The 24942-nt window shown below is 40.0% G+C and overlaps 1 protein-coding gene across 1 annotated transcript in view; it reads right to left on the bottom strand.

The window, feature by feature from the left end:
- ARHGAP28 (Rho GTPase activating protein 28) overlaps positions 1-24942 on the bottom strand; it is a 199904-nt gene that overhangs the window by 119380 nt on the left and 55582 nt on the right. The gene's annotated exons all lie outside the window — the stretch shown is intronic.

Raw genomic sequence — 24942 nt, 5'->3', positions numbered from 1 at the left:
AAAGAAAAGAAAAGAAAAGAAAAGAAAAGAAAAGAAAAGAAAAGAAAGAAGGAAGGAAGGAAGGAAGGAAGGAAGGAAGGAAGGAAGGAAGGAAAACGTACAAACAACAAACGAAAACTTTGCAAATTAGGAACAGAACTACCTCAGCTTGTAAAGGGTATCTAGGAAAAACTAATATCATATTTAATGGTAAAAGACTAAATGCTTCCCCCCTAAGATCAATAACAAACCAGGATGACTGCTCTCACCACTTTTAATCAAGATTGTGCTGGAGATTCTAACCAGCACAATCAAACAAGAAAAAAAAAAAGAAAAGGCATCCAGAATGGAAGGAAAAAACAAACGATTTTTAATGCAGATATCATGACAGTCTAGGTAGGAAATCCTACAGAATACAGAAAAAAGGTATTAAAATTAATAAATTAGTTCAGCAAGGTAACAAGATAAAGATCAGTATACAATATATAACATACAATACAAAAAGCAACTGTATTTCTACATACTAACAGTGAGTAATCAGAATCAACATTTAAAAACAATACCATTTCCAAGGCATTAAAAATGTAAACTACTTAGGACGATAAATCTGACAAAAGATAAGGAAAACCTGTACAATGTAAACTATAAACATTGCTGAGAGAAATTAAAGAAGACTTAAATAAATGGAGAGATATAAGTTGTACACGGACTGGAAGATTCAATACTTTAAGATGTTAATTCTCCCCAAATTGATCTATAGATTTAATACAATCCCACTCAAAATCCCAGAAGGCTTTCTTTGTAGAAACTGACATGATTTCTAAAGCTCATATGGAAATACAAAGAACATAGACTAACCAAACAACTATGAAAAAAAAGGAAAATCATAACACATATATTACCTAAATTCAAGACTTAAATAAAGCTACAAGAGAAAGCCATATGGTATTGCAATCAAACACACTAAGATCCAAAGGAAGAGAACAGAGCCCGCCCCAAACTATATTCACACAAATGTGGTCAAATGGTTTCCAACAAAGGCAATTCAGTGAGGGAAAGAGAATCTTTTCAATAAGCAGTGCTGAAACAACTGAAGATCCATTTAAAAAAAAAAAAGAAGAAACAAAAAGAACTTCTATCCATACCTCATACTATATACAAAAATCAACTCAAAATGGGTCATAGACCTAAATATAAAACCCAAAACCTTTTAAAACTTCTAGAAGAAAACATATGAGGAGTGCCTGGGTGGCTCAGTGGGTTAAGCATCTGCCTTCAGCTCGGGTCATGATCCCAGGGTCCCGGGATCAAGCCCCGCATCAGGCTCACTGCTCAGTGGGGAGTCTGCTTCTCCCTCTGCCTCTCCCACTGCCTGTGCCCTCTTTGTCTCTCTGTCAAATAAATAAATAATATCTTTAAAAAAAATAGAAAAGAAAACATATGAGAAAACTTTTGTGACCCTGAGTTACGTAAAGATTTCAAAAATAAGATACAAAATCATGGTGCATAAAATAAAACCTATATAACCTGGACTTAAAATCTGCTCTTCAAAGGCACCATTAAAAGAATGAAAAGATAAGCTATATTCTACAAAATATCTGCAAATCTCATATCTGATTAGATACTTGTATCCAGCATATTGAAAGAACTTTCAAACTGTAATAATAATAAAACAACTGAATTTTTATAATGGGCTAATGATTCGAACACCTTACCGAAGAAGAAAACTGTACACATTGTTGAGAGAAAAATGAGATGATGTGTAAACCAAGAAGTAAGTACCACTTTCTCTAAGATACTTTCCCTGATCTTACCAGATGAAAATTATCTGCCAACGTATGCCACTTACCATAGTGTATTATAGACTTGAAGATATGACTCACCTAAACTGGTTTTTAAAACCTACCTGAAATTAGAAATTACATTAGATTTATTTTGACATCCAGTATATCATACGTCCTCACATAATGCCTGTTTCATCCAAGTAAATATTAAATGTATAAAGATGGATGAATAGTAGGTATATAGGGAAATCCCTTTTTAAATGAAAGTTGTATTAAAGAAACATGTTTCAGAAAATTATTTTATGGGGGCGCCTGGGTGGCACAGCAGTTAAGCCCCTGCCTTCGGCTCAGGGCATGATCCCAGGGTCCTGGGATCGAGTCCTGCATCAGGCTCCTCCGCTGGGAGCCTGCTTCTTCCTCTCCCGCTCCCCCTGCTTGTGTTCCCTCTCTCGCTGGCTGTCTCTATCTCTGTCAAATAAATAAATAAAATCTTTAAAAAAAAAAAAAGAAAAAGAAAATTATTTTATGGGTTTAATCATTTTATAATTTCTTTTATGTCTAGAAAATTCTGAATTTTATTAAACAAAATAAATACTTCTTTCTTCCAAGTTTAACGCTTTTCCTTTAAGCTCAAGGTTTCATTAAAACAAAAAAACAAAAACAAAAACAAAAACTTGTTTTTATAAACCATTATCTGAAGTTAATCACTGTTCTCTAATTTCCTCTCTCTCAAAGACCTCCAAATTGTAGAAATCAGTTCCAGGCAGTGCCAGCTCTCAAAAGATAACAAAGCTATGCTATTACGGCACAGAAAAGGAAACAGAAAACTGGGGAAGTGGAGAGGGGGAGAAATACCACATAAACGTTCATGGAAATCCAGAGTTCTTAAGTTGTATGTACTGTTCCAGAGACAACTGCCAGGATGATACTGGCCTCAGAGGACATTCTAAAGCCTTGGCTCTGCAGGGATCCAGGACTTGACAGCCATCTTTTCCTTTCCAGTCTCAAAGTGACAGAGAACAAACTCCAAAAAGCATCGAAATGATCTAGGTTTTTTCCATTTCTAAAGTCTTGCTTCAGGAGGGGCATATTGATGCCAAAAAGGGTGGGGGGAGCTGTCTTACACAAACAGGACAGATTTTGAAACGGATACACCTTATGCAAAAAGTTAACCTTACATAACACCTGAACCCTACCAGACAAACAGGCAGAGACCCATTAGGCCCCCGAAGTCTATTTACTTTCAATAAATATTTACTGGACAAAGGCAAATTTGGCCCCTCTGCTAAGCTCTGAAGTCTGCCTGGATAAACCTTATTTTATTGCCATTATCGGTTTCTAGAGCTCTCCGCCAGCAGCCACCCTGGCCAATGTCTGTTTCTCATTTTCCATTTATTTCTTAAACTTAAACTTTTAAATTAAGTTTGAATGAAATGTAAAATCACAGAAGATTTTGTGTCTATATATACATGAAAAGAAGAAAGAAAGACAAATAGGCAGATTCAGAAAGACATGGGACTTTTCTCCTTTCATTCACTGAAGGTCTGATGGGACTATATTAAACAGGTTAACTTGCCAATCTCATTCTTTATAAGACCGATAGGAAATTGTAATGAGGTATTTTTGAAAAGCAAACAACAAAGCTGAACTTAACAGAATTTAGAAAGGAAAAAAAGAGAGAAAAACAGATTAACTTTAAAAAAGTGCAGTGAAGGGGTGCCTGGGTAGCTCAGTAGGTTAAGCATCTGTCTTTGGCTCAGGTCATGATCTCAGGGTCCTGGGTTGGAGCCCCGCATGGGGCTCCCTGCTCAGTGGGAGTCTGCTTCTCCCTCTCCCTCTGCTCCTCCCCATCCTTCCTCCACCACCCCGGTTTGCTCATGCTCTCTCTCTAATAAATAAATAAAATCTTAAAAAAAAGAAAAAAGAAGAAGTGTAGTGAGATGGTTACCACTGAATTTCTTAGCCAGCATGACTCCCTACTTTTTCTGCAGAAAATGATTAACATGTCAAATAGGAAAGTTGTATGCAAATAAGTGGTTATTGATTTAGAAGAGGAAGCATCTTTGAAGGCAGGGGGCAAGAAGCTTTTAGGAGAAAAAGACTGATCTGTAAAGAAAGGGACAGTGGGGACTGAGCTAGGCTGCCAAGGGGCAGAAAGGCATGGGTTTGAGCTTAGCCGAAGTCCTGTTTTTCTCAGTCAGGTATACAGAGAGGGAAGGTGAAGATTTGTAATGAAGAAAAGTAAGCCCATGTGGACTCTATATTCTCTGAAAAAATGAATAGACGTATGTGGATATTTTCACCCATACATAGCTATCTGGGTGTGCGCATGTGCACACTGTGCTACCATTGATCAAGAGCTTCTTTCTGGGGAGTGAGTGCCAGCAGAGCCTTACTGGCTGTCTACTCGTAGGATCTGTTGTTCTTGTATCTGGACCTTTCTAAGAGTTATTAAATACCTGGAATATTGTCCTTGCATGCTACTATACATTTTGTTAAGCACTTCTATCCATCCATTTATCAGACTGTCCCCAAACACAGAAAATGCCTACAGGCCTTAGATATGATAGCTTGGCGTTGCCACCTGTTATATTTGAATTTAGACTCCAATGTTCCGCGTGATATAAGGGTATAACTGTCACTTGGTTATATGTTTTAAAACTTTCCTTAGGATGTCCCAGGCAGTGGTCTGGATTCCACAAGTGCTTAGGGAGGCCCAACCTACAAATATCTGGTCACCCCAAATGCCTCCTCTCACCTTAAGGGGCAGGCTATGCCCAGCTAGCCCAATAAAAAGGTGGAACATGACCTAAAGCAGGGGTCAGTGACAATCCAGTCTGCTGCTGCCTTCTTAAAAAGACAGCTTTACTGACAGCCACTCCCACTTGCTTGAGTATAGTCTATGGTCACTTGTGCTGCAGTGGCAGAGTTGAATAGTTACAAAAGAGATCTTAGGGATCACAAAGCCAAAAATATTTACATCTGGCCTTTTAAAGGAAATCTGCTGAACCCTGAGCCAGAACAAATGAACATGTGTGGGCCACAGGGTGCTGCTGTGTGCTCGCCTAGGACACAATAAGAGAGATCCCTTGTCTTCTCCAGATCACGAGAACAGACCATTTCCTGAGGAGCCATGGCTGTTAGAACGACACCCTCCCCGTTTCTCTACTGTGAACACAGGCTGTGTCTCCTGGAACTGTGAGACACTCTAAGACCTGACTCTCCTTGCTGGACCTTGGGAAGAATGGGAGGCTCAGTTAAAACTTACTACTGCTTTTCTCATACTCTGAGTCTGAATCCTTTTATTCAGGCCCATTCATCTAGAGAGAAGAGTGCTCTGAGCTCCACTCTTTGGTTTAGAAAATTAGTCTTTAATAAAACAAATATGCAATGGCATATCTCCCTAATGGCAATTTGAGAGAATAAGATTTCAATGTTTCAGTTGATCTCTTAAGAAAGCCTGTTTAAAGCTGCTTGATCTTCCTTTGTTCACTTAGGAAAAAGTGTAATTGAAAAGTTAAAATGGTCATGTGATTTTAAAATGTGTGCATTTTTACATATAGAGGCTCAAGTTCTGTTGAATGAACAAAAAGCAAGATTTGAAATAAAGGTCTAATAAACTAGACCCATTAGTGAATCTAAGGAATGTACAAGAAAAACTGAAAACCATGGTGAATTTTTAATATCACAACTTAAGGAAAATAATGTGTTCCTCAACAAAATTACTGGAGTATAGCTATGCCTTGCAAGCGACCCAACAGCAACACAATGTCACCACCCAGTGGAGGGTCAAGCTCCTTCTGGCAGGATGGGTTAGTTCTAAGACCCCTCTGCAGTGCAAAAGGCTGTTGCCCTATTTTCCTATTACATGCCAAAGGTCAATGAACCAATCTGCAAAAATGGCAATTTCTCTAGCATTTCTGAAGTTGGGCAAAAATTATTAAGCAAAAGCCACTGTGATTTATTTATCACATTGTGAAGGAAAAAATGGATTTGAACAAAACTTGCCATTCTATTATGAAACTGAACAAAGAACAAGAACAAACTTGGCAACTATTTTAAGAACAATTAGTTTTCTGTATATCTATTTTGCAACATCTCAAGTCTAGGACTGCACACCATACCCCCCCCCATACATTCTCTTAAAGAGAAACACTATTTGATTTAAGTGGAAAAATAGCTTAACAGTGTTTGTTATCTAGTATTTTTGCTTTTCCTAACTGAAAATGAATAAAGAATTAATACAATTAATTCATTAATTAATTTCATGATTGTATAGGATTTACAAACTATAACCTCTCTCTCCCCTTAATAACTGTAGCATGAATGACTGAAGAGAGGCTTGAGCAAGTAATCCAGGACATTCTCACCATGATGAATGAGTCTGGGTGTAACATTTTCCATTTATGTTGTCAATTATATTTTCTAATGTCCTTCTTAATTACCCCTAACCTTCATGGGTCTAGACAAGTCTAGATCAAATCTTCAGCATATTAGAATGAAATATACATCCTTTACCCATAAAAGCAAACAGAGGGTAACCTACCACCTTTTAAATGTCACCGCCAAGAAACGCATGCTGTGTTTTACAATTCACAATATGGCTTCCCTTGGAACTGAAGTGGGGGAAGGAAGGAGAGTAGGGAAAAAACTGACTGCGACTTTTTATTCTCTTCCACTCAGAACATAACCTCCAAAATCCTACATTTCATTTTTCTTCCACACTGTTTCTATCCACCCCAAATTTGCTCATTTCCTTTCGTCACGGGAATACAGAAAGAAGGAAAAATAAGCATGAAATGAAATAGAGGTATATATAAGAAGAGCATCCATGGTCTGAACACTTAAAGTTCAGATACACTAGAGAAACAACTTCCCTCATTTATCATTGCTTCGAGCTTAAGTAGACCTTACCTACTCTCACATGCCACGGTCTTCTGTATTAAACCGTGGTCCATAACAAGTATGGACCATGTACTTTATGGTATTTTAGGGTTTCACATTTATCATATCTCGTAAGTATTTTAACTATGAAGAAAGAGAAGCCCCAGATGTTAAGTGACTTGTCCAAGGTCACATGGCTTAAAACTGAATGGTCTTTCTGGAAGACATATAGAAAGCTTTTGCACCCAAAATGATCAGTATAAATGACACAAAAATCACCCAGAATAACTGAGGCATTTCTTTCAAGATCTTCATTATGTTCTGCTTAATGTTTAAAATACAAGTTTGAATCAGGTAATTATACGCATCAGCCTGGAAGCAGCTTTAAAGGAACAGATTTTGTGTGTAAGTAGGCTGAAAACTGGCTAGATTAGAGCCATTGCTAAGGAGAACTGCAACACTGTGTGTCTAACGAATTAACCTAAGAACCTATAGTTGAGAGAGGAAGGAAAGGATTGGAGCAATTTATGTACAAACAGTGGAAAAACTCTATCATTTGATTAGGGAAGGAGAACCACACAATTCTACAGAGGTCATGATTACTATACCATTATGTTATTTCCCCTCCATTTCTTGTTTAGCCAGAACTTTAAAGACTAAAGAACTCTAAGGACGAAGGAGGCCATTTGACACTGTGAACCTATGCTTCTCTCTTGGACTGTGTCACTCCATAGGGAGTGTTCTGGAATGCTGTGGGAGAGCTTTTTGATAATTGCAATGACTGGGGCTCTTGCTGGTATTTAATCAGCAGTGCCAAGAATGCTAGGAGTCCTACAACACAGTGGATAGTCCTGTGTCACCTATGACTTTCAAATAGTCTGCTGGATATTCAGCACAGCTGAAAGACCTGTTTATACTCATTGAAACCTAGAGCCTGATTCAGTGAAAGTCTTTTTTATATACTGAATTTTCCGGCAACACAATTATAGTGTCAGTTGAAGAAAAACTGTACTTTGAGTATCCATCATTCTAGAAATTATGTCATGTGCAACGATCCAGCTCAGGTGGACTGGTCTCCACCTGTAGTATCCCCATCCATGGTACTTCTACATATCAGAGCAACCATTTAACTCCTTCCTTGTGTCATCTCCTTTAGTCACACCCCAATGTTGACATATCAAAATTCTACATAAAATGTAGTTCCATTTTTGTTCTTTATATTACAGTTGGGCTATTATATTGATTTTTAAATTATGTGCATTGGTATATTATCTATAAATATCTATAAATGACCAAGGAGATAATGTGTCTGATAGGGTTGACAGCCAGGGTTGTAGATCATTTTTCTTTTCTGGAAAATCTCTCACTCTTGGCTTCTGTAACAATGCTAACTCCTGGTTTCCCTAAACATTCTGCATCTATTTCCCTAGCAACTCTTGTGCCTGGCTCTTAAAAGCAGCAATGCTCCCCTGAGTTTCACCCCCCCACACACCACTCTATTCTTACTGATTTATTTCTTCCTCTTCTACGACTTTGACCAACACTTATTTGCCAAACTGCTCACAAATCGAGACTATGAGTTTTGCACCCCCTTCGCTGAATTTCACACCACATTTTCAGTTGCCCACTGTGTACTACTTGGATTTTCTACCAGTGCAGTCTCTCAAATGCAGCTAGCCCCAAAAAGAGCTCATCATCTTCCCTGCAAAGTCTGTTCCTCCTGTATTCTCATTTTTCTTGGCTGGTGGTGATATAGTTTACCAAGTCTGCCGAATTAGAAAACTGGGATCATTTTAGACCGGCTTATCATTTTTTACTCTCCTAAAGCAATTGTTCACCAAATCCAACCAAATTATCCTGTATCCTGAATATTTCTCAAATCTAAAGCACAAGTTTTTATACTTTATCTGAAATGCAATACAGCAGCATTAAAGTCTTAATGATCAGTATGATTTAACACATCAATTCTACTTAAGTTATAAGCCTATAGAAATAATAGTTTTAGGGTGGTGCAGTTGGGTAAAGCATCCAACTCTTGGTTTCGGCTCAGGTCTGATCTCAGGGTGGTGAGATTTAGCCCCGCCCACTTCAGACTCCATGCTCAGTATGGAGTCAGCTTGAGTTTCTCTCTCCCTCTCCCTTTGCCCCCCTCCCCCACACTCTCTCTGTCTCTCTCTCTCTCTCAAATAAATAAATCTTAAAAAAAAAGGAAATAATAGTTTTAGGCAACTCAATGCACAAAAATGTTAAATATAGAGTTATTTATGAAAATCCGGAAACAACTAAAAGGAATGATTTGGTTTCTTATTGTGCATCCATACAGAAATGACTCTGTAGCCATTAAAATTATGCTAATGGAGTGTCTTTATTATAACAATAAATGCTTTTCATAGTGTTAAATGAAAAATTGGGATCTAAAATTATCTTAACCATATAAAATGTGCAGGGAAAAGTGGAACAAATCACTAATGGCTCTCATGAAACAATTATAAATTATTTGTATTTTCTTCTTAATATTTTTCTGTGATCTTTCAGATTTTCCACAAGGCTCATGCTTTTCCTGTAATTACTTTAAGTCCTTTCCAAGTCTTGTCAATGGTGCCTGTACCATAGTTCACCCTCCTATTGCACTTCCCTTGCTTCCTGTTTCCTTGCTCTTCAGTCCATCCTCCAGGCTACTATGAAATGAATCTGTTCGAAGTGTGGACTTGGTCTACGGCCATACCACCCTGAATGCGCCCGATCTCGTCCAAAGTGTGGACTTGTTCACAGAGTTCCTTTCTGCTGGCTTCCTACCGTGCAAAGGTCCAGGAGCGAATGAGTAAGCATGTCATAAAAAGGTCGGACAGCCTCTCTCCAAGTCTGTTTTTTCAGCTTTGACCCCTGCAATTCCTCACCAACACAGACCTTCCCACCTTTGCTTGAACAAGCCATGGACTATGGCATTTTTGCAAGGCTGTTTGCAAGGCTGTTTTCTTTGACGGGAATGTCCCTTTTTTCCCTTTGCTGCCAGGTCAAGTAACATATTTATCCTTTAAGACTCAATTCAAGTGCCATTACCTCTCTGAAGCTTTTGCTGACAGTTAGGAGCCATTTACACTCTCCTCCCAAATAGAGTTGTGGATACGCTATTTTAGCACTTATGTCTCGGCATAAGAGAGAAATGGCCAAAGAGAAGAAATTCCTCTTTGTGGGAAAATACTGTGTCTTAGTCATCATTGTATCCCAAGCCCTGACACGAAGTCTGGCACTCAGAAAGTATTTGATGAATGACCAAATTAATGAACGTAGCCAAAAGCTGTAGGAAGAAAATCAGCAAGCACCTCGGATAAGCAGCTGGCCTGGAGAAACTACAGCCGGGCTGCAGTTTCTGCCTAGACAAAAGGCAGAAGGAACCAGGGTGTGTTGAAAGAAGCAGAACTACTCAAGTTAGTTATGAAGAGGAAATGACAGATGGGTTATGCAGTGACGGATAACTGTTGGATAATGTTAGAAAAGATGGTTTAAACTATTACATCAAAAAATCTCTTGTGCCTTTGTATTTGAAATACAGAAGTCTTTGAGAACTATGCCTAACACCTTTCATAAAGAATCAAAATTCCGATTAACTGTGTTTTTGAGCAGTAAAACAAAACACCCATGGGAACACCTATGGGAAGATAAGACGCCAGAGTAATATTCAAGGTACCTTCTCTTTGCACATTACAACTTCTCAAAATTTAATGCCTGGGCTATATATTCCAGATGAGCTGGGGCCCAGATATCACTATTTTTTAAAAACTCTCACTGTTGGGAATCCCTAATCTACACGAAAACAATTTCCCCAACTGCAGACTGCATCCCTAAAAGGAAATGAGTATCTTCATGATTATTGTCATTGTTAATCTCATTCCCAAAAAGTGAGAGCAAATAACATACACTTGGTATCAGAGAAAAGTAAATAGTAACATAGCTTAAAGAACTTCTTCACTCAAGTTGATTTTTATTTTAGTTGATTTTTTTCCCGTATTCTCAAAATGCATTTTCAATTCAAAATTCAAACCCGAATAAGTGATCATAGTGGAATACTATATTCCAACATCATATTTCGACATGTTAAGGCCAAAGGAAAAACTTGGAGAATAAAAAATTTTATGATAACAAACTGAGCTCTAAGAAGAAAATTATAGGGATTTTTTTTTCCCCATGGCTGGCTGAATTTTAATAGTTTTTAATGGCAGTTCCTGCTGTGGGGAGAATGTGTTCTAAGCCTTTTGATCATACTTTAAATGGTACAATCTTACATTATTTTTCAGGGATTCACCTATCAATAGCAGGAACAATGGAATAATGGTCTTGAAGAATTAAGAGAACACTGATCAGTCACACTAAGAAGGCATTCTGGTGGGCGAGTGACAGAAGGGTAGAAGAGGGACAACAGTGGGGACACTGGGCTGGGAAGTGAGGCTGGCAGGGTAAACTGAGTTCCAATTTTCCCTTCCTGAGGGTTGCTTTCCTCTGAGTTCTCACATTTTACCCTAAATGTAGCCAACTGCCCTGACTTGGATAAACATTTACTCCTTTTCAGATGCTGGCATAGTTAGGAAAATTTTCTTAAATTTTTCTTTAAGAGTATCTGATCAGGATAGTTTTTCCAAAAAAAATCATTACTAAAAACTAGAGAAAGGCAGGGGAAAGAAAATGAAATGGTAAAAAACCAGAAAATTTATAATAAGCATATATATATATATGCAAAAGCATATTATATATAATAAGCATACAATAGTATAAGCATGTGACCAATAGTGGATAACAGTGCAGTGAAGCTGCAACTCCAGAAATCATTATCCTGGTCACTTGATCTCAAAATGCTATTTTGTTTAACTGACTTTTCTTTCCCCCTCCATTTGAAGACAAGCGCCTACTCCTGATTTCTCCCCACCATCAACCTCCAGTAAGACTTCTCCTTATTTTAAACATTGTGTTATCTCCTAGGGGAGTATTTTTCAAAAAATTTTTAACCTTGACCCAAATCAGAAATATATATCTATCCAACACACACATATACATCATACATGCAACAAATATAAACTTCATCAAAGACTCATTATGTGTGATGTACTCTGATATATTTCCTTTTCTATTCCATTTTTTTAATGCTGATAGCAACCTATTAAGTTGATTCCGTAACCTAGTACTGGGTAGTACTAGCAATTGGAAAACCAAGCAAAACCTGAAGATTTCCACCTTCTCTAATACTCACATTAACATGGAAGTTCGTTTATAGATTAAGAGCAGAATAACGCCCCTTTCTTAGTTTTTCTTCTCTGTCAACTTCTCTGGAATTCTCAGAAGCTACTGGTTGGTTCAGTTATTTCCCATATGGTAAGGACTATGACAAACCAGGGATATGAGAACAACAGAGTCACAATCAACTGTAAGTAGTGACAGAAGTCAACCCAAATTCCAGCTGCTTACCAGCAGAGGAAGCAGGGAGCAGGGAGCAACATGTGCTAGCCTAAGGCATCATTTGGGCCAAAGGAGAGAGCGCTGAAGTTCAAGAATCCAGAATGATGACGACATCTTTTCTCTATCACTCAGTTCTAATGCCAGGAACAGGTAGCAAAACTGTGGATGAAGAGTATGTTTTGAGTAACACCCTGGTCCTCTTGAATGAATGAACGAATGAATGGTTAGGTCAATATTCACAGGCTTAAGCCAATATCTCACTTAAAAAAAAATTTCATAATGGTATAAAAACTATCCCCACTTTGCTTGGGTAATTTGGAATGTGTGTTAATTCATTTACATGAATTATGCAGACATGTGAATGGGAGTGTTGCTTACAGGTGACCAAAGATGGGGGCCTAATTAGGAACTCCTATGAGAACCCTTATGAAAAGGGGATTTAGTTTCTTTAACAAGCACTGAAATTAATTCCAAGGACGGCTTATGAGGTAATCAGTTGGTTTTTTTCTCCATGAATTTCCTTTTGGAAAAAAACCCAGCTCCTTAATGCCTTTAGGGCTCTGGCTGCCTCTAAGCACTTGCTGCTCAGCAGCTGCCTCCACACAAACGGCCCTGACCACAGACGGCCGGCTGCTCCTCGGAGAGACACTGCTATTTGTCAAGTGTGACGTGAGGATGAAGCTTGAGGACAGGGGATTACAATCAGATATCTTTACTCAAGGTTGTCAAGTGTGACTGGAATCAGAAAACACAATGCTTTCATAGGATTTTACAGAAGGGACCTCCTCACATTCACCAAGCATATTCATACTTAATTTTGATAACTTTGGCCTTTGTTTCCACCTCATTTTGTCCCATCTCTGTTACAGCACGTACCTCCTGCTGTCTTGACAGTGACTATGAACAGGTCTTCGTTCCTTTAATAATCCAGTTGAGGGCAGGCGTGTGTTGCCTTATTCTTTGTATCCTTAACACCTATGACAGCACACACTTGGAGTTTAGAACGGGTGAACAGATAAGAAGAGGGGTACAAGGGATGTGAGCTTTGCCATGGGATGCAAGATAGGGTGCAGGTTGAAAGCAGGGCAAGAGAAGCAAGGGGAGCTATGGGCTTTCCCCAGAAATGAAAGAGATGATATTTTAAGTAGCAAACTTAAACCCAACAGGGCTCCTGGCCACTTACTCCCTTAGGAGGAAACTTATCTCTAGAGCAGGGCTTCTCAATCTTTTTTTTTTTTTTAAAGATTTTATTTATTTATTTGACAGAGATAGAGACAGCCAGCGAGAGAGGGAACACAAGCAGGGGGAGTGGGAGAGGAAGAAGCAGGCTCATAGCGGAAGAGCCTGGTGTGGGCTCGATCCCATAACACTGGGATCACGCCCTGAGCCGAAGGCAGACGCTTAACCGCTGTGCCACCCAGGCTCCCCCCTCAATCTTTAAGGTGCAGAGAAATCACCTGGGAATCTTGTTGAAATGCTTCTGACATAGGAAGTCTGGGGCAGAACCTAAGAGTCTGCATTTCTAACAAAGTTCCCAGGAGTTACAAATACAGCTGGGCCACAATTTAGATACACCTCAAGTAGCAAGGCACCCAGAACCTGTGCTCTAACATCGCTAACTGCATAGATTCGATCAAGGTCCCGGGAGGAAGCAGGTAACAAATTTAAACAGAGTAACTGAGATTTTACTAAGATGTGAGCAGCATTAGGGGATGCCAGCAAGAAAAAAGTTAAGGCCTTTAAGGCTAGCAACTGGGAGGAGAAGCCATCACCAGCCCCAGACCAAAAGAGGGAAAAGGAGGGAGAGGTTACCAGAATTAAAGAACTTTGGAGCTGAAACAGGACTAGTAGGACATGAAAACAGCTGTGTTCTTGGGTATCTTGGGTAGAAGAACACAGACACTTCCCAGGGAGTGAGAAGTCTCACTCCTGTCCTCCCTTCTGAAGCCCTGCTGTACCTCCCACTGGCCAGACCCAGTTGGGACCTAGAGGGCAAGGGGGCTGAGGGGGGTTGTAAATGACCTCCGGAGCACAGAAGGAAGGGAGAGTACACTGGACGGCACAGGGAGCTATCCCAGAGAGGAACTTCTGACCAATTTAGCTATTCACTATTCCCTACTGTTAAAAGTAAATACCCTCAAAACTGACTCTGGCCATGTTTAAGGGGGCTACAGGATAAAAGACTGCAATGAGTCTGTGTTGTTTCTGTAGGCAATCTTTAGAAAGAAAAGAACCTCAAGGGGGTTGGTAAGTAGGGGCAGCTTTAAAGATAAAAGAAAAACAAGCTAAAATGCCTGAGGCAAAGGCATAAAGGAAGTGCTGGGAAACCATTAAAAGACCAGCTCAGGAAGTTAAGAATATAGTGGCCCCTACAGACCTTGGAGAAACAGGACTGGCAGGTTGGGGTCCAGGGCAGACAAGAAGACCAGCCTTCACTCTGGTTTCAGAAGCACGCTGCCGAAAATCCTCCAAAGTCTTTTTAGAATTTAGATGCAATACCACTGGTAGATTTCCAAGATTTGGGGAAGAAAGCAGACCCAAGGAAAACCAGAAACAGTAAGCACTATGACTAGATAGTCAGTTCCTAAGAAAACCCAACCAGAAGTCTGGTAGATAAAGCCAACTATAAGTGTGTGTGTCTGTGTGTGTGTGTGTGTGTGTGTGTGTGTGTGTGTGAATATATACATGTACATACACATATTAGATTCTTCATCAAGGCTCTTAGGAAAACATTAAGAAATGGAAAAGACAACATCTTCATATTTGGATTCTTAACACGTTAAAAGCCCCTACCTTTTACCCTAAAACCCAGTGCCTTCTCACCGCCCAGAGGGGTGTGCGACGCTCCTCATCAGGAGCAGTGGGGGCTATACAGCGGTCTGCCCAGGTGTGGAGGTCAGCCCCAAACGCCTGGTACCTCAAGGAGGTGAGGGCCCAATGTGGACCCAGAATGATGAGTCAGCTCAGGGTGCCCTTTGCCAGGATATGATATAATGTTGACTGGCTCTGCCCCTCCTCACCACTTTCACCCCCTTCCCTAAACCCATATTCCAAGAGATATGGTATAGTCAGTTCACCACTGGCCCCAGGGGTAACTGTCAGGCGAAGAAAAGAAAAAAAAAAAAAGCAAACAAAGATTCCAAATTCTTGGTTCTAGTTCAAATGAGAGACAAAAGTTGTTTTGAAAAGAGATATGAACTGGCAGAACTAGTTTTGTGTGTGTGTGTGTGTGTGTGTGTGTGTGTGTGTGTGTGTTTACTACCCTGGGAAGAAGGGAAAAATCTGGAGAGGAAAAAGAGCTTTATAGGCAATTAGAGAACACGCAGTCTGTGCCCCACCCCCAGAATAAAGCCCAAATCTATTAGGGTGGGATTTGGGGGTCATCACAGGTTTCCCCCCAGAAGTTTGGGAGGATCTGGCAAAATGCTTGCTTGCTTCCTGCCTCCCTTCTTTCATTATTAAGGGAGACAGATGCAGAGACATCCCATGTGGCAAGGGCAGGATGAATGAGTAGGGATGAGCTTGCTGGGCGAAGGCAGTCGAGGTCAGGAGTAGCCTGCCTTGTCTAGGGGTGCTGAGTTGAGTTGGCAGAAAGAGGAGATTGATTGACTCTCCTTCTGGCTGGAGATAAAGGTCCTCATAGCAGGGGCTGCAAAGTGGGTAGTTCACTAATAGGGAGCCAGGCAGGAGGCACACCCATGCCCACAGAACCACGTAGGCATCCCAGAGGCTCCTCACCCAATCCCATCAGGGTCAGGGCATCAGTTTGGGGCTCTGAGAAGTCAGGGGAAGGGGAGGGTGCTGATCCAGAACACAGGTCCCCTGACTGCCTCTAGAGCAGTACTCCTTAAAGCAACATCCAATAAGGAGGGGGATGGACAGAAAGATCCTGAATATTCCTGAATCTTAACCAGAAGCAACTTAGAAAGCGCTAAATTGAATGGAGCAGACCGGCTGTGGCTGTGACTAGATTAACTTTTTCTGCTATCTGTCAGAAATGGGGAATTAGAGTTAGAATATAAATTTAGTTGCCAGAAATGAAGAAAATTATATTCCGTGACTGTGAAATTCATGTGCATTACAAGACTGATTGATTTTCCTCAGCTTCCATTGCTTAAATGTTATATGTGAATATTTAGTTAAGGTCAAATTCTATCCAGAAGCAGCAGCTCCACAGTCTGACTTCTGCAAACACCGGAGAAGCAGATCCTGGCTGGCCATCTGGCCTTGACCTGGGATCTTACTTGAGCTCTGATTTACAGGTGGGATGGCTTCCTAGGTCTAGCCCATGCTCAAAAAGCGGGGTCCTGGAAGCACCAGGGCCCATGCAGGTTGTTGGTCCTGCCTGAGAGGTGGAAGGCACCGTCAACCCCTGCTCACACGTGTGAACGTGCTGCCAGCCCCACTGCTGACAGGAGGGCCCTGCCCCTTCTGCTTGCCTCTCCTTTCCAACATCTTGCTCCAGCTTCTTATTTCTTCTACAGTTTCCCAAACCATTCCAGTTCATAAGGATCTCTTATATAAACTAGGGACTCTTGGGTTCCATGTCAGTGACATTTTGGGTTCTCTGATTTACTACTGTAGCAAGATGATTGAATCTCTGCCAGAGATTTGTTAGAAAGATGCACATTGGCCAGAGTAATTTTGAAGCAATAAAGAAATGTCAGGAGTCTGCATCAGGTCTTGACAAATGCATTTTCACCATTAATTAACCGATTTTCCCAATAATGAGGGTGTTTAAAATGCTATACAAGACAAGGCAAATATTTCTGCTCTCCACAAGGACTGGTGAGCAACTGAATGTGACCTTTGCCCTAGAATCAGGGCAGATATTGTTCATAAATGGCTGTTCAGGGGATCACAGTATACCTGTACCGTGGGAGTTATATACTGAAACTTTCTAGAATTCTGATGAAAACAACATGGAGAGCCCAGAATATAAACACAGTGTTCCTATTCAGTTTGTGAAAACCAAGTAGTTGCAATGGTAAAGCCTCTTGCATCTGGTTCTACCCAAGGAAGTATGAGACACATGTGCAATTCCTGAAAACGTCTAGCTTGTCAGGGCTATGATTCATTTTCTTTTTCTTCCCTTTTTTTTTTTTTTTTGAAGATTTTATTTATTTATTTGAGAGAAAGAAAGCAAGAGAGCATGAGTGGAGGGGGGGGACAGAGGGAGAGGAAGAAGCAGACTCCCTGCTGAGCAGGGAGCCCGATGCTGGGCTCAATCCCACGACCCTGGGATCATGACCTGAGCCGAAGGCAGATGCTTAACCGAGCCACCCAGGTGCCCCTATTATTCATATTCTATCATGCAAGTTCCACAACCCTGATCAGCAGCCCAAAGAGGACACCTCTGCTTACTTGCAGAGCTTTAATATCTATCTTAATATGCAATTTGGGGGAATTTCCCTGACAACATGATGTAGGGTTGTTTTTATATGCAGTACGCAGTGCACTCTTCAATAATACCCGAGCCCAAACTAAGTATGATTTTTATAATGGCCTACAAAAACGCCTGGGCTCTTATGTCTCCATGCCCGTATGTCAGGAACATTAAATGAAAAACTTCTACTATAAAACTCAGGCAACATTCCTTGAGACCTGCGCTGGAGAGAAAGGAAATGAACATACCATATCAGCAGACGGATTCAGATGTTCTGACCCTTGCTTAAGCTGCAGAGTTAGGCCAGCGATTTGCTGACAGATGTGAAGCGGCGATTCCGTAAGAGAAAGGGAGGGAACCCTAAAAAAGTATAGTCTTCTAAATGCATTAGAATGAACCGCTGTGATAGTCCCATATCCCCTAATATCAGAGAATCTAATATTCACAGTACCATCTAGCTAGGAACTGTATTATATTCAGGAAAGTCTGATAAAAACATTTCCAGAGAATGCAGCCACTTACAAAGGTATTTAAAACAGAATAAAAGAAAGAAAGGAACCCTAGTTGATGTGCACTGATATTCAGTCATTATATAAAACACTCCCCAGTGCCCAATACTGGGTAAAACCTGTTGAACATCCTCAACAATTCTATGAAAAATATTATTGGTACTATTATAATTTCTTTTTAAGATAAAAAAAATAAAGGCTTAAAGAAATTTCGTCACTCATCTGACGACCCATAGCTGTAATGGGTATGTAACGTAAAAGGTAAGATTCAAACTTAGGTAGTAGGACCTCAAGATTCAAAACTCTTTGCCCTGTGCCTTGGGTATTTTTCCCCCAGGATACTCCCAGTGTTGTTACTTCTCATGTAGTGGTGACTGCTAAATAGCTGTCTGTGAATAGGCAATGGGTCAGTTTTTAGAGAAGTTCCTACTCACTACTAAGAGAGCATGCCACAATAGAATCAAAGCACTCACATTTTTAGTACCTAGGAAGCCACCAGTCAAGTTTTCAAGACATTTCACAAGAAACCTGGAGCTATTTAAGGAATTGTCCGTCATTTCATGTGCATTCCATCACTGCACTAATTTATTTTAAAACTAGAAATGTAATATGCAAACTTTATGGGAAAAAATATCCTAAAGAAAAGCTAGGACATCTAATAACTGATTTATGAGTGAGTTATACATTATCTCTAGACTATACCAATCTTTAGTCAATTTACAAAAAGCAAATTATTTCCCAAGTTTGGAGCTGATCAGTCGCCTGGGAGTGATACTAGTAACAATCAACAGCTAATGGCTTAGCCCCTGTCAAGGGAAGTCAACATAAAGAACAGCTTAGAGTAATGTTGACAGAGGCTTGGGAAATACCAACTCCAAAGAGTCCACAGGGTAGCCATCAGATTAAAACACCACTGAGGAGGGTCATACCTTCAATACTGGTGGCTCTCCTGGGTTTTGTTCCTCATTCTCTTCCAGTGTCTACCTGTGGCACCCAAGCTCCTCCCCATGACCTTATCCATTGTTGTGGCTTCACTTACTGGCGGAGGATTCTCTAATCTTTGGCCGGATCACTCTTGACCTCGGACTGTTCAGGATGTCAAATCATCTTCATGTGTTTGACTCTACATGTCTAAAACTCAGCCCCTCCCAATTGTAATCACTCCTTTTCCCCAGCCTCAGGAATGGCATTACTACAACCCTGCTATTTTTCACTTCTCCCCCTTCTTTGTCCACTATATTGGACAGGTCCACAAATTTGGCCAAATCTACCTCAGATACATCTCTCAAATCCATCTTTTTTTGATTTAGTTGTATATATTATGATATATCTAGGCTATTGCACACCTAACTTATCTCTCAATATTTGGCTCCCTGCCATTTTAATATCCTTTACATATACTTGCAAAGGTTGCTAAAACAATAATTAGATAATGCCATTCTCTTGTTAATACTCAGTGGATGAGGCTAACCCAACTGTTTGGTAGAATGTTCCAAATCCATTAGCTGGTATAAATGTTTCTTTACAACTTGCCTTAGCTTACCTCTTCTAATTCACCTCTATCCCCCACTCCAATCATATTTGCTGAGGTTCATCCATAATAATCTAATCATGGATCCCTTAAGTAGGCTGGTGAACAGGAGTCAAGGGGAACAAGAGAGTAAGTGGTTAAGAAAGAGGGCTTTTCAGTTGGGCTGGTGTGAACTGAATCACAGATTTACCTCTTACTGATGTAGTAACTTATGTGTCCATTCTGAGACCTGGTTCCCCCTTGTCTAAAAAAATGGGATAATAACATAAGGTTATTATCAGAACTAATTAAGGCAATCTGTTAGCTATTACACTAATACCTCATCATCAGGTACATCTAGAGCAAATTTTCAAGAAGAAACACTTTGTACAAATATATTGTTGTCAGTTAATTGACGATGTCCTCAAGGCTTGCGTTCTTTAGTTTTTAGAGGTTCTTGAAGGGACAGTTTGGAAAGAGGACTAAAATAGGTTGGTAGCAATTAAGAACTATCTTGTTGAGGCTTTTATACTACCCAGTTTTCTACACCACTGACTTAGTAATTCACTGAGTACAGAACTAGAATTTGCCTCATATTATTACTTTCTTTACTGGGTTATATCTCCAAATATACCTCAGTACAGAAACTTCATCTTCTACTTCTTAACATCTCAATATTACCTAGCCCAACATAAGATCTTGGTAAGACCATCAATAAATACTGACATTAGATTGAGTTATCAGGCTACAGATTGCTAATCCTCATGATAAATGCCCAAAGTTAAACGCATGAGCTTCTGATGTTGCTCAACCATGATGTTTGTTTTTTCTAAGAAATAAAGATTATACTTCATAAAAGGAAAAAAAATGTTTTACAAAATTCCTTTTGTCATACTGTACAAAGTAAAATGCAAATTAGCATGATCCCATGGGCACACAAATTAAAATTAAGCTTTGAGCAATTAATTATTTTAATTGCAATGCTGATAAACACAGTTCATAACACGAAGGCCACATTTCTCCAGGTTATGTGCACTACTTGATACAAGTAAATATGCACAGTGCTTATAAAAATGTTGACTAATATTTAACTGCAAATGAAAAGGGCTGTGAGTCTGGCCTCTAGCTGGAGACCATCTCACAATGCCTCCTTAAGAAAATGTTCCTCTCTAATATTCTTTCTCCATGAATCTGTAAATATTGCTCTGATAGCCATGTTTTAAGGATTCAAAAAACCGTGTCCATAAGTTATTCTGGATTTCACCTGCAAATATTATTAGCAGTTACTATGCACCAGGTACCATTCTAAGTACTTTACACACACTAACTAGTTCAATTCTCATGACAACTCTATAAGGTAGGCACTACTACCTCCATTTTACAGATGTGACAGTGAGGTTTAAGAGAAAAATTCACTAGCCCATGATTACAGCATTATTAAGGAGTACAGCCCAGATTTGTACACAGCCTATCCATTCCCAGAGCCTCTGCTCTCATCACCACACCATACTTCACTCATTAAGTAGAATTCAGTACATGCTTTGGGAACTGGAAAGAAGGAGAAATTACTCCCTATTAAAGTTCAAGAAAGACCTCAAGGAGAAGGATGTGCAGGATTCTGACTGGCAGAGATGGGATAGGAATTATATGCATTCTAGGCCCTGGTGAACAATGCCACACAGCCAGGCAGGTGCAGGGAACGGAGTGGGATGGACAAGGAGTCTAGTTTGGCTAGTGATGCAGTAGAAAGCATAGCTGTGACAACTCTACAGATGCCACAGGAGGACACTATGGGGCTTTAACTACTAGGCTATGCAAAGTTTTCTCTACAAGGTAACATGAAACATTCTTTGGGAAGATTAGATTTTTTTTTTTTTTAAGCTTAGGAACTTTTTTCTCAGAAGATCATTTTCCTTACTTAGTCTAACAGACTATTTTGGATAATAATCCACTTCAAGAAATTCTCCACTGGGAGGCCTAAGGGACTGAAACTAACAGGATGAAGTTTAATAGGAATGGGGATGAAGTTCAGAAACTTCAGCTGTCCATGTTTAGGATGACTGCTTCCTGGCAAGAGTAAAGTTCATATGAAAAAGATGAAGAGATTTTGGCCAAATCGGTCAGTACAAGCTAACAGCGCTACATGGATGCCAAGAAAACTAAGTGGAAGATTAAGCGGCACAGAAGTATATCACACAGAAAGAGGAGATGATTATCCTAAACACGGCAGAACTGGAATTCGGCTCTGGGCACCAAGGGTGAATGTTGACAGCCAGGACTGAATTCAGAGCAGGATGGATGAAGACAGACGGTCAAGGGGATGCGCCACGTGTGAAAATGTTGAAAGCGCTGGAGAAGGGAAGCATGATCACGATCACCAAACATTTCAAGATCTGTCTTGGGAAGAACAATCTGTTTAGACTCACAATACAAAAACAGAACCACGGAGAGGATACTATACCCAATGAATCAACTAATAATAAAGACCAGCTCCCCATTAGTTATGCAGGAGGAGGGATGTTACCAAAGTAAAGGAAGCAATCAGTGTCCAGTGGGCATCCACAAGCCAGCCAAAAACAAGGTAATGCTTTTAAAAAGAAAACTCACCTTGCTGAGTATGGGAGTATATAAATACTAAAGGAAAGATACTGAGAACCTAGTCTTCAGGAATTTGGAGATGTCACTGTGAGGGGAGTGGTAAAACAGGGAGAAGGGAGAAGGAGGGTGTGGAATTTAAGCTGGACTTTGACAGATGAATCAGTTTACAATCCGAAGTGGTCAAGTAACTGCCAAAAAGCCAAATCTTCAGTAAACAGATGGAATTGTAAACAGATTACTGAAAATGCTCATTGAGTCCCCTCAGGGCTTAACGACATACAATAATTCTCTATAATACATTCCTTCTCAATTTTTTGCAATTTATAGGGGGTAATATGATCCTTTCCCTTCTTTTCTCCCAAAAGTATCCCCTACACACACACACACACACACCAAGATTTATATATTACTGTGGAAGAAGAATAGATACGACCTTCTCTTTCAAGATAGTAGGTCAAAAAAGGAAGTAAAAAATCAGAGAATAGAGAATATGGGGGTCCTATTAATAAGGAGAAACAGGCTTCCTTGATTGTTCAAAGTCCTACAGCAACTTTCACCAAAATCTCAGAGTTTTCCTATTACCTCCAGACTAGAAAACACAAGTAACAAATTTTGTCATTCACTCAGCATTGTGTGGGATAAAATGTCCAGGCCTCAGAGTCAAACAAATTTTGGTTCACATTCTTACCCTGACACTCATGAGCTATATAAAATGTGGGCAAGACACTTGGCCTCACGGTGCCTCAGTCCCCTTATCTGTAAACTGTGGATACCCACTCCTGCATGAAGTTTTTGTGAAGATAAAGAAAACAGTATTCATAAAATGCCTGCACCCATTCTATAGTTCTACTCATCATTACCATCAAAATCTAAAGACTGCTGGTGGCAGACGTTTTGACAGCTTAGGCATTTCTGGGACTTTGGAAATCAGACTTCTTGAAAAAGCTCAAAGTGAGCTTGTCTGATATTGGCTTCTGATTTCTTCTATTTCATAGATTAGAAAGCAGTTTTGAAGGAACTGCAACCTCTTGGTGGTAAGGGATATCCACAGACTTCCCTAATTCAAACAGAGACTGCACTTGGGAGTGTTTTGTTAGAAAAAGGAGGGGAGCAGGAGCAGCTGCAGCAGCTGGGGACGGATCAAGTGATAAATCCTGTCGTACTTCAACTAACATACACTAGAAGATTCGTACCTACTGAATAATTCGAGGTTGGCAAAGAATGAAAGACAATTACTATATAATATGCAATTATTTTAAAAGAAATCTTTTCAAGTAGGTGAACTGCCTGTTAGCCTCCATTTTAACTATACTGCTTCCGAGCGTCCTGTCTTGAATGGTCACCTAGTTCCTTTGGATGCCCTACACCAGCCCAGAAGGCTCTCCTGTACACTCCCGCCATCACAGGCAGCACTGTGCGGGGTTACTGCCTCCACACCTCCAGCATTCCTTTTGAAGTGGATGAGGCGTTATTTGGAATGAGCTCTGGAAGTTATGGAACAGGAAGAAACATCTCCTTTACCACCTACTTATTCCGTAAGTTTCAGATAGTTACATACCACTTTAGTACACAAATAATGAAATATTGTGTCTTTCTGTCTTTTGAAACAAAATAATGGACGCCTCATGTCCCAAATAGTGATTTCTGTAAAGTACCAGGTTGGATTCTGGGGAAGTCTCCTTTAGGGTGATGTGCAGCTGGACAGGAAATATCCTCTCACTTCAGACCCAATCGTACTACTCTGTATATCCATATGAGAAATCTGGAAAGTTTGAATTTCATGTTCATTTCATCAAATACATCTAGCAGATGGGGTATTACGTGCGGTGATCTTCATAGCTAACAGAGACAAGACCTGCTTGCTCACTTACAAACGCATTCGCTTGCTACCTGAGCTTTGGGAACTTATCATTTATTCATCACTAAAGTGCCCTAGCAATGAATGTCCATCTCATCAGCACTGATATTGTCCAAACGCTCCTCTCAATAGTTTTTGTCCCCTTAAATAATCCACAGGCTTCTATATCACTAAAAAACAATTCCCTTTTTCTCAATCCCCCCCTTCCTTTTGTTTAGATAAGCACTTGGGGGTGATTGTTCTCAGTGCAATCTTCTCTCGGGAATGGTCTTATCACCAGGTCACACTACACCTTCAGAGATAGCCGAAAGGCTGTTCGACTCTGTCTCCCAAGATGGTGGTGAATTGCTTCCCCATGTCTTTATTATAATAACACTGCACATCTTGACTGAACTGCCTTTACCCTCTCCGCTTTTGGAAAATTTCCAGGCAGGGTCTGTGTTTACATCAGCAAGAGTGATTCAAAACACCACCTCTGGGGTTTTAAACAGGCTTTGAAACACATTCCTGCACTCTGCTCAACTCAGGTCAGCAGGCGGCCTTCCAGTAAATCTGTTACTTGACTTTGTCATTCTCCTTATTGCACAGGGGCACTGATTTCCTTGTAGCTCATCTCACAAGTGATTTTATTTTTCTAAAATTTCTGCTGGAACTTCGGCTAATAGAGCCTTGCGTTATTATGCCCATTGTCTTCAGAACTCCTTCTCTGTAAAGATTCTGCTTAAGTTAGCTAAGCATTGTTCTGTTTTCCATCTGATTTTTTTTTTTTCCTTCAGCTTTAGGATCATAAAAATTAAGTCTTTTTAAAATATTTTCCTATCTAAACACAAGCTTTATCTTGTTAAACTTGCTTTTGATTAGCACAGTTACTTTTCAATTAATCCCTTAGTCTACAGTTTAACAAGTGCCTTACAAAATTCATAAGACATAGGATGTGTACAAAGGGGGCTGGGCAGAGGGCAGTTATTACATGTAGAACTATGGGG

This window comes from Ursus maritimus, unplaced genomic scaffold (genome assembly GCF_017311325.1).
Source record: "Ursus maritimus isolate PB19 unplaced genomic scaffold, ASM1731132v1 scaffold_18, whole genome shotgun sequence".
Lineage (NCBI taxonomy): Eukaryota > Metazoa > Chordata > Mammalia > Carnivora > Ursidae > Ursus > Ursus maritimus.
This window is presented reverse-complemented; position numbering and strand designations above follow the sequence as displayed.